Source organism: Pinus tabuliformis, chromosome 6 (genome assembly GCF_031772625.1).
Source record: "Pinus tabuliformis cultivar Carrire ecotype Pingquan chromosome 6, CPIR1, whole genome shotgun sequence".
Taxonomy (NCBI): domain Eukaryota; kingdom Viridiplantae; phylum Streptophyta; class Pinopsida; order Pinales; family Pinaceae; genus Pinus; species Pinus tabuliformis.
Genome location: NC_142292.1, coordinates 961276877 through 961287694, shown reverse-complemented (window position 1 = coordinate 961287694; position 10818 = coordinate 961276877). Strand labels below are relative to the sequence as shown.

Genomic DNA, 10818 nt, shown 5'->3' with positions numbered 1-10818 from the left:
TACCTCTAATAATAATTATCCTCATTTCTCTATATATATATAGAAAAGAAATGTAATTATTTTTAGCATAATGTATTTTAATATAATTGTAATTAGGCCGATAGGCCTTCCTTTGGAACAGACTTTCGTCGTTCCTTTGTCTCCCGTGCTGACACGTGGCCTTATGCTCCACCATAAATGATGTCCAAAATTTTGGAGGTAAAACAAACAGGTGCGAGTCCATCATATGGAGGTAAAAAAGAGCAGGTAGATGACTTCCCACACCACTTCGTGGAAGCATAGATTCATTGACCTGCCACAAAAGTCTTGCCCTTTTTTGCATGTTGTTCTTTGTAATTGTCGACAGGCCATCCCTGGTAGTCAGGGTTTTTTACCCAAACTTTCTACAACGTTTCTCCATCTTCTTCAGAGCAGTTAACATATATTGGATTCCCTTTTATTCACTCAATACAGTCATTACTGCATCGGAAGGGCTGGGTTAGAGCTATATTTCTGCTGATGGCCGGCCCGCCATAAGCAATGTGCCTATATTTGTGTTGATGGCCATAAATCTAAACATTCAAATAGAAAACTCAAACCAGGATCGCACGTCTGCCCGTTTTTCCTGCCAGCAGCCGCCCTTTCCTTGCGAGAATGTAGGTAACCGTCACACAAAGCCTGGCACTCCAGAGTAGGGTAGTAATGGCGCATTCTGTTGCGGTCCCTGTTTTGCTGTGCACTGCTGTTCTGATGCACGATCAACTGTTCTGCGGTTTCTGTGGTTCCATGACCGGGAGCCTTCTTGGATCAAACTACCGGCAGTCTTGGATCAATCTCACACAGTATAGCACTGTTCACGAGCGGGTAACGGAGCTGGAAATCGAACCGGAAGAGAACATCTGCAGGACATCATTTCTTCCAGATCAGGTCATCGTCTCTCTCAGTCCTCTTTAATTTTTAAGCTCTCTCAGTCCTCTTTAATAGATGCCCACTATCGTTTGGCTGGAATCGAATGAAGTGGAAGTTAGAGGCATAGAAACTTTGTACAGAAACTAAATGATTTCTCATAGCTGTCATCTTCTGCATTCTCTGATTTTCGCTGCTTATACTCAACATTCAACGGTTATGGTCAGCTGTTTGATGTGGAGTAGTCTTTAGTTCCAGTGTCGAAAATGGTTGGCGATATTTCTCTAACTTGAAAGGATATGTCTCACTAGGACCAACAAAATAATACCCATGCTGCCTTGATTGCCAGTGTATATGCCTGCAGCCATTCTAGAACTTTTACTTCCATCTTTATTAGGCAACGACATGTTCTCACCATGGCTTGGGAGGTCTGTACTAGCTGCTTAAATGTTTTTGAACATTACCTGCAGCCTGCTCCCTATTTTGTTCAGGTTTTTCTGTTATGGCATCATATTTAAGCTGTGATTTGGGAGCTACCATAGTGCCTTCATGCACCACTTCGTGGAAGCATAGATTCATTGACCTGCCACAAAAGTCTTGCGCTTTTTTGCATGTTGTTCTTTGTAATTGTCGACAGGCCATCCCTGGTAGTCAGGTTTTTTACCCAAACTTTCTACAACGTTTCTCCATCTTCTTCAGAGCAGTTAACATATATTGGATTCCCTTTTATTCACTCAATACCGTCATTACTTTTCTGCCCATAACGGGGTTTGTTCTTTTTGCCAGTGTATATGCCTGCAGCCATTCTAGAACTTTTACTTCCATCTTTATTTGGCAACGACATGTTCTCACCATGGCTTGGGAGGTCTGTACTAGCTGCTTAAATGTTTTTGAACATTACCTGCAGCCTGCTCCCTATTTTGTTCAGGTTTTTCTGTTATGGCATCATATTTAACAAACCTTTACTCAAGTTTCGTTTCCTGTGTCAAATTTTATTTATTCACCGTCTAAACCCCAATTTTGACTATAAAGCTATTTAACAAACCTTTACTCAAGTTCCGTTTCGTGTGTCAAATTTTCGCTGCGCAAGACGCAAGTACATCCCAATATATTTTGATCCAGCTTCCAACTTCGTCCAAGAATTATGGAGGTAAAACAAACAGGTGCGAGTCCATCATATGGAGGTAAAAAAGAGCAGGTAGATGACTTCCCACACCACTTCGTGGAAGCATAGATTCATTGACCTGCCACAAAAGTCTTGCCCTTTTTTGCATGTTGTTCTTTGTAATTGTCGACAGGCCATCCCTGGTAGTCAGGGTTTTTTACCCAAACTTTCTACAACGTTTCTCCATCTTCTTCAGAGCAGTTAACATATATTGGATTCCCTTTTATTCACTCAATACAGTCATTACTTTTCTGCCCATAACGGGGTTTGTTCTTTTCTATAGATTCTAATCGGAAAGTGGAGGTTGTATTCTTCCATATAAGGTGAAATATTACTTACTTGTAAACTATTAAATATTACTTTTGATATATTTAAAATATATTATTTTTAGTGTTATAACCCAATTTCCAAAATTACTTCTAACATGTTACCAATTCACCATAGCTTAATAGCTTAGGGTGTTTGTTGTCCAAGAAAAGAATCCACCGTAGCTTAACAGCTTAGGGTGTTTGTTGTCCAAGAAAGTTTTTTAGGCACCGATATGTTCTCACCATCGCTTGGGAGGTCTGTACTAGCTGCTTAAATGTTTTTGAACATTACCTGCAGCCTGCTCCCTATTTTGTTCAGAGGCATATTTCTCTGTTTCTCCAGGACACAAATGGGTGCTAGAATGGTTGACTGGCCTGTATCCATCATCTCCAACATAAGTAGGAGCTCATTTAGACACCACTCTGATTCGGCATAATGAGGAGAACGGCAAGGGCTAACATTCACTGCAATTTCAAGAGTGCGGTCTCTGGCAGACATACACATCAATCCAGCATTCCCATTCTCCCGCATTGCACAGATGCACAAGAATCCATATCTTAAGCGTAGACAGCAAGAGCAATCATTCCTTGCATCAAAATCTATTGAGAATAATACACTTTAACCAATCGTACAACCTTTCATCCAGAATTACCCACATGGTAAACACCACTCACTACATAACGAAGTTTCACATATACTTGCTTGCTATTACATTTAGTTTCATATGATTTTATAAACGTTTGGAATCGTTAATTTATTTCGAATATTCAAACAAAATCGTCAAACATATTCATTGTCACTTACAATGTTTCCTTTTTGGACGACAACAGGTATGAATACATGCTACCTACGAAGGTTGTACGAGTGTTGCGAAGAAATTCAACAACAAGAACTTACGCTTCAAGATATGCAGACAAGGATCCTGCCACAACAATCAATGCCACTTTACCGTTTGCGCCCAGCCATCAAGTTGTTAAAAAAAATAAGGCAAATACTTAAGATGACAATTCACATTCATGAAAGGGACGCACACAGGCAAATGCGCCATCAATTGCAGGAACAGCTCGCACAATATGGCACCACAATAAACACTCACTGGTGTTGCCGATGCCATGGCCCATCATGCATATATGATTAGCTGCACATGCTCAAACACATCTCTACATAATAGAATGCTTTTATTGTACATATGTTTAGAAGCCAACAAATACTTTCATTGTATATATGTTTAGTTATATCTTTCCAAACACATCTCCATGTCTAGAGTGACTTGTCCCTGTCGACTTCAGGATCTTCAGATTATTACGGAAGTTGAGCATTTTAGCTCTGGACCAAACTCTGTTGTTTTGTTCTCGTTCTGTCAAGATCTATTTATGCAAATCATGGAATTACAGAGTTTTGTATGACTGTGAATGTAATCAGTAAATTGGTTGGGCATTCTCTTTTCCTTGTAGTATACATATATGAACTTTGGTATTTTATGGCTAAACATTTGGCTTGAAATAGTTCTGCAACCATCTCTTGCATGTTCGGCATGTAAATAATTCCATTTCTGAAATCACAAATGAATCTTGTCCGTGCAACAAATATGCATACAGTTTTTAGACAACAATGCCATTTCTTCCTCATCATGTTGACAATCCATTTTTCTCATAGATTTAATAGAGTCTTCTTATGTGTTCTATATGTTTTTAGGAAGATATTCTGTAGACATGAAATATCTGTATAATCAATTTCTAAATGAATTAATGAAATTTAATTCAGAAAACTGTTATATGATGTTTTCTCAGCTTCTCTAGCCCGAGTCTGTGAATGTCGAAGAGCATCCAATAAGTCTGACTTCCTGGTATAATCAGCTTCCAGATATTCTGTTTCTCCATCGGAGCTGGTTAACCTGCGATTGTATCTGCCAAACAATAATGACTAGCTTGAGCCACCAAGAAAATAAGAATAAATTACCAATACCCAGATTTATTAGCAAGAAGCCTTTGTCAATGACACCTTCATGTTATGGTTATCACTATATCTTTAATGCAGGGTTCTCCATGTATTGCATGTTTATAAACTCTCTAAGACTCAAAAGGGACATTGAATGGATGTGCCAATATAGTTTGCCAATTTATCATGGACTTTTGTTCACGTTCTGTGAAAGAGATTTTTTGTAAATATACATATTAGCTTTTGCAAAGAACAAGAATTACAAAGACAAAAATGCCCCTGCTTATCAAGTATATTTTACGCACCTTTGAAAAATAGTATTTTATGAGACATCATGGGGCAACCAAACTCACCTAATGATTCTCTCTCGGTAATCAGTGGAGGATGATTTATGGGCAACTTCTGATTCGGTGGCTTCTGAAGTTGAGGGTGAATGGCCATAAAGTAACAAGGAGTTCAAGCCCTTCTCTTCTTGATATGGAGATTTGAACCTGCCAACAGAAGTTGAAAAAACTGCATCTTTGGATTTAGACATGTCCATCTCTTTAAATTTGTCACTGCTTTTAAAAGGTGCACTCCCGTGCCAGATCACAATTTTGCAAGCTCCCTTTGATCAGCTCTACACCACCTAATTCCACCCTTCTCATAAGATTTTGCATTTGTACAGTTCAGATAGTGGTTTATGGAACCTTCAAGCCCAGTACCATCCATCAACTTATCCATTGTCCATGCCTGATCTTGACAACCATCAACAGCTGAAGCTGTATGATCTTTACTTCCATTCACTTTCTTGACTTTGTTAAAGGCAGAGTTTTCCTCATTCACTTCCCGTGGGCAGCATGTATCATTTTTGCTTTGTCCACATGTTTGTCCATTGGAACAATTACTCAAATCTGAGTCTGTACATGCAGGTAATTGAGCTTCAGTGATGCTCAATTTCCTACTGTACAAAGAGTCACAACCAAAATTGATCTTCCCTTGAAAGTCAGGCTGAAATTGTAACCACCATTTCTCATCCAGTGAGAGGCTTGGATTCATCTTGATCCAACTAGCTCTGTAATCAGATATTGCACCAACGGGAAATTATATTTGAAAGCAAACGGGTTCTGAACCACCAACTATAATCTATCTGCAATAGTGCAAAGCATATCAAAGAAAAGAATTCCATTGAAGGTCACTCTCCCTCTCTCTCTCTATATATATATATAGTTCAATGGGTTGGTGCCAGTATTGCCAGGACATTATTAGTACTCCAACAGACTGTGGAAGTCCCAAGTTTGATTCCCACAAAGTCAGGCATGCTTAGAATGGGGAAAAGTGTCTGGGAGTATCCTAGCGATTTATTTCCGATGATGTGTGTACGTGTGCAAATAATAGAAATAAAACAAAGAATTATAACACATAAAATGTGCAAGAATACACCATAGATCATACATAGTGCATTAAGATCCAACTATTGATAGTTTGAAAATAATTGACAAATGACAACATATGGGGACATTAACCATTGGCCACATCAGTTGGACACACAGGGCATGTACCCTACTCATGATATGTGCCCCAGGATTGACTAATACTCAGGGCTCAAGTGTTTAAGTGCTTAACATATATTCATGGACTGAAAAGTAAAATATATTTCTCATTTTATCATCTGAGATATCGATCACCTTAGGAATCCAGATTAGGCAATTGTGTTTTTCATTGACAAAGGATGAGACAAAACCTTTAATCATAGATGACACATGCATTTGTTTCTCACATGAAAAAAAACAAAATGTCATATTGCCCATCAAAGACGAAGAAGGTAGCATACCTTCTTCACAAAATGATATTAAGGGGAAGCGATCCACTATTTTAGTAGTTTATGTAAGGCCAGAGAAGGACTTTGTTTTTATTGCCAGAAAGAGTTTATAGATTTATTTTTTTCCATGGTAAATGCAGAGGAGAATGCACACTTGGAGAGGACAATAACTGAATAGGAGGTGTTGGGCACTCTGAAATCGATGACAAAGGAGAAGAGTCCATGACCAAGTGGTTGCTTGACGGAGCTCTTCTTACATTTTCAAGACATTATGTTAAGGGAGCTCATAGAATTGGTAGAGGAATCTAGGTCAAAATGCAAAATATCAGGGGTGACCAATGTTATGTTCGTAGCACTCATCCCAAATACTGAGAAGCCCTCAACCTTTTTTGACTTTCGACTCATATCATTATGTAACACAACCTACAAAATGATTTCTAAAATCATTGCCAGCAGGCTCAAAGCAACTCTATCAAGGCATGTGACTCTAGAACAATTTGGCTTTTTTGGACAACTGACAGATACATGATGTGGCTACAATCACTCGAGTGTATCCACATTTCATATCTTTTCAATTGGAGGCAAGCATCATGAAGATGCTACAGGGCTCAAACATGGATGCAGAACAGAAAAAAGAACAAATGATAGGAGGAATGCGGTTCCTTAGTATATACCTTTGTGGAAATGTGCATGTCCCAGTACCTGTCATCACAAAATCCATCAAGGAAGATTTGCATGAGTGCAATGCATTCTCCAGTCTCACACAATTTCAAGCCTCAATTTGTATATCATGTTAACCCATGAAGGGAAGATTTTCGAAAATGTATAATGTCAAGCATATTAATCACAGTCAAATATCTTGAATCTACCAGAACCAAAACGTCTTTTATATTCATATAAACTGGAACAGTAAAATTTGCAGAAGACAGAGTGGGTATAAAGGAAACTTAGTATGCATACCCTTAGCTTCTCATAACAAAATCAATAAAGAAAAAAATAATATGCAATATATCCAGGCATAAATGAAAGGTTGCATGCAGTTTTAAGACAGACAACAGGCAGGAAATGGGTCTATAATCATGTCACTTACTTATCATGGTGGAACCTACAATGGGAAAATGTATATCAGCGGAGGATGTAATTCCTGTCTTTAGTGAAATCTTTTGACTTTACTATGCTGTAGTCTAAATCCAGCAAGAATCGTTTTGGTTTTGATGGAATTGCACATATCAGATGTTAATTTTTACAAAAGTGGTTTTGAGTGGGAATATTAAAACGAACAATTTTACTGATTCAAACTTGCAGTTTTGACAAAGATTGACTGGCTCGATTTGGCTGATGGAAAACTGGAAAAGGATAAAAACGTAGTGTTTAGCCTTCTTCCATTGATATTCCCCTCAAAACCACTTTTGTACAGAACAACAATACAGAATGACAAATGTTACCTTTGTTTTGTTTATGTTAGCATTGGAAGATTCTCAGTTTAGGTGAAAACTTAAAAGTCAGAGCCAATAATGGTATATGGAATAGTTACCTTTGTACAGGATGATATTTTTTCTTAATTTAGGAGACTAATTGTATGTCATGATGTTGATCTAAGTTATCTCTATATGAATATCTGTCATATCTATTTTCCCTGATGAGAGTTCACAGGAAATGTTGGAAAAGTTTCAAAATTCTACAGATTATACTAAAAAAGATATACGATATCTGTTAGTACTGTTTCAAGAAACGTTTGCCTTGAAAGCAATAGTGGTAATATGATTCCCACAACATGTCAGTCATGCAACTACCTTGATGTTCTATTGAATGTGAAAGAAGGAGCATTTTCAAAAGGGAAATGATCATCATCGTTTCTGGTTTTCGAGCTTCATTATGTGACGGGCATTCATCAGTGCCTTATTACATGAGATATACGTACAAACCCAAACATATCTAATATGCAAATACCCATTCTTTAAACTGAAAAAAAAGTGTGTTTCAATACAAGAAATGAGGAAATAGGAGGACCATTTCTGCATATACAGGTCATCATGAAGGTCAGATTTTGCTGCTTGATAACAATATTTTATGCTACTTTTCAATGGATTTGTTCTATTTGGGATGATGAGAGTGCATTGATGCTCCCGTGAACTAGCCAATTGCTCTTTGTTCCATGGAAAACAAGGTTCAGGTGCCAAAGAAACAGAGCAGAGGAAGCAATGGTTAAATGACAATCCATATCTGACAAAGTTAAATTCTGGAACATGCAAAGGAAGCAATTTTTAGGCATGGAGGAGGAGAGGTAATTCTGTTATTTGTATCTTGCCTCAACTATTTAATGAAGCTACTAGGGTTCTTGCAATGTCAAGAAGGATGAGATGCTTTTTTCCCGGATTGGCTTTTTGTCCATTATTTCGCATCTTATGAAAAGCATCTTACAATTACTTAATGTTTTAGTTATAATGTGAACCACCAATGTAAGTGATTTGTTTTAATTAATGTTTTAGTTATAATGTGAACCACCAATGTAAGTGATTTGTTTTAATATTTGCAAATGTAATTCGCCGCTTTTCAATTACCATGTTCAATAGTTTCGTTGCCTATCTATAGAGGTTTCCTCCTTTTAATAATCCTATCGGCCTCTCATTGTACCTTTTGGGACAATTGCTAGTTGTAACCATCTCAAAAGGATTATTCTACTTCCATGGTAAATCCAACTTTTGACAAATTGAATCCATTAGGATAGATTAAGATCGGCTTTCATTTTCACATTCACTTTATGTTCAATGGATGTCCACGTATTTCAGCCAACGTCGTTGTACTAAATCACATCCATTCAGGGTACTACTTCTCGAGTCTGTGAGGCGGCCAGAGGAGTCAAGCATGCCGTGTTCACTACGATGTTTCATGCGTTGACGATGAAGCTATACAAATCAGTCTGTCTTTCGGTCCCATGGGTTATGTTTAGTGTGTTGATCATGGGACCATCATTATGCTTTGTGTGTTGATCATGGACATCACACATTCTTTCTTTCTGATGACTTTCTTTCTTTTGCAATTTATTGAGCTCGTGAAAATGGAAACGATTATTACAATTTTAATAAGCGGTATTTTTTCCTTATGGAAAACATTATATATTTGTAATTTAATGAGCTTGTGAAAATGAAAAAGATTATTGTAATTTTAATAAGCGGTCTTTTTTTCTCCTTATTTATGGAGAATGATATATATTTGTACTGAAGGACACTTTTCACTTTATCCAATATCCAATATATCATAAAATTGTTTTTAGTTTGTCATATATATATATAGCAAGTGGCTTACTCAATTTGCAAGTTTTGAATCATGCATTTAAAAAATACTTGAATTTCATTGAATGCAAGGTAATTTTATTACATTTTAATAAGCATATAATTGTCATCTTTATTATTTTTTTTATTGTAATGGATTACATGATGCAACAAGGAAAGCTACGAGGCAGCAAGTCCTTGGTGATGCAATCTGAATGTAAATTCTTGAACTGAAACTCAAAGATAACTCAAATTCAATGCTATCTCCAAGGGCTTCTGAATTCAGAAACCTTGAAACTCAAAGCAAAGCTAATGCGAATTCTTGAATTGAAAATCAAAGCTAACTGAAAATCAAAGCTATCTCTAAGGCTTCTGAATATAGAAGACCTGAAACTCAAAGCAAAGCTATCTCCAAGTCTTCCACCTTCTCGCATATTACCAATATCAGTTAATATTTCCATTCTCAAAGCAATGCCTTGACTGAGTTAACTTGATTGAGTTTGACTGAGTTATTCCACTTATAGACCTGGAACTAGATAACAAGGGTATCCTGCTGACTTTGTATTGATCCTAACTACCTAGATCTACCTCGAACCAGGTATGCTTAATATGTACTTGTAGGAGAAACTGTGATTACTGGACCAGGAACTACCTCTCATACTATTTATAGATCCTTGGCTATCAATCTTGAATATAAAAATCATAACTAACTACTATATAAACTACTTAGATTGGATATATGATGAAACTAGATATATAAAATCTATTGATGCACTTGGTTATATGGGATATGCTGCTCCTAGGTATGCTACTTCATTTGTTACTAGCTATGTTACTAATGATACTCTTGGACTTGGAACTAGTTATGCACCTGTAGGCTATGGGTATGAGTCTTAATCTGCTACGAAAGCTACTGATGGAGGATCTACTTCTACTTCATATATATAATCAACTACTGGAAATAGATATAGAACTAGCTAGCTACTTCAGTGTCTCAAAAATGATAGATTATGCCCCTTGAAATGGTTCAGTAGTAGGTGCTGGTTTAGCTGGTTCAACAATTTACCAAGTTAGTTATTAGGAATCATTCTCCAAGCTTGCATCGTATAATAACAACTCTCACCACCTATTGAGTACATCACTTAAGAGTTCAAAGAATCTATCACTATATTGATAGAGAGACAACTAAATCAATCTTATAATATGATAAACTCTTGATGCATTCTATTAGGAATTTAGTGATGCAAACTTGGTAATGAGATGATAGTTGTGATGCTTGTAAAAATGTTGTATATAATTTATGATGTCTTGATGTATGAAGTGTGTAAATAATTTCATGATGTATTACAACTTTTTGTCTTCATTGTGTAAATGATGTGTTATGGGTTGATTTCTCCTTGTTTAAGATAACTTATTTATGGGTTGGCTTGTCATTGGATAGGATTAAT

General features: G+C 36.9%; 1 pseudogene; it reads right to left on the bottom strand.

Annotated features, from left to right (window-relative positions):
* Positions 1–4099: 4099 nt before the first annotated feature.
* LOC149262147 (uncharacterized) lies at positions 4100–5441 on the bottom strand (annotated as a pseudogene).
* Positions 5442–10818: the final 5377 nt, after the last annotated feature.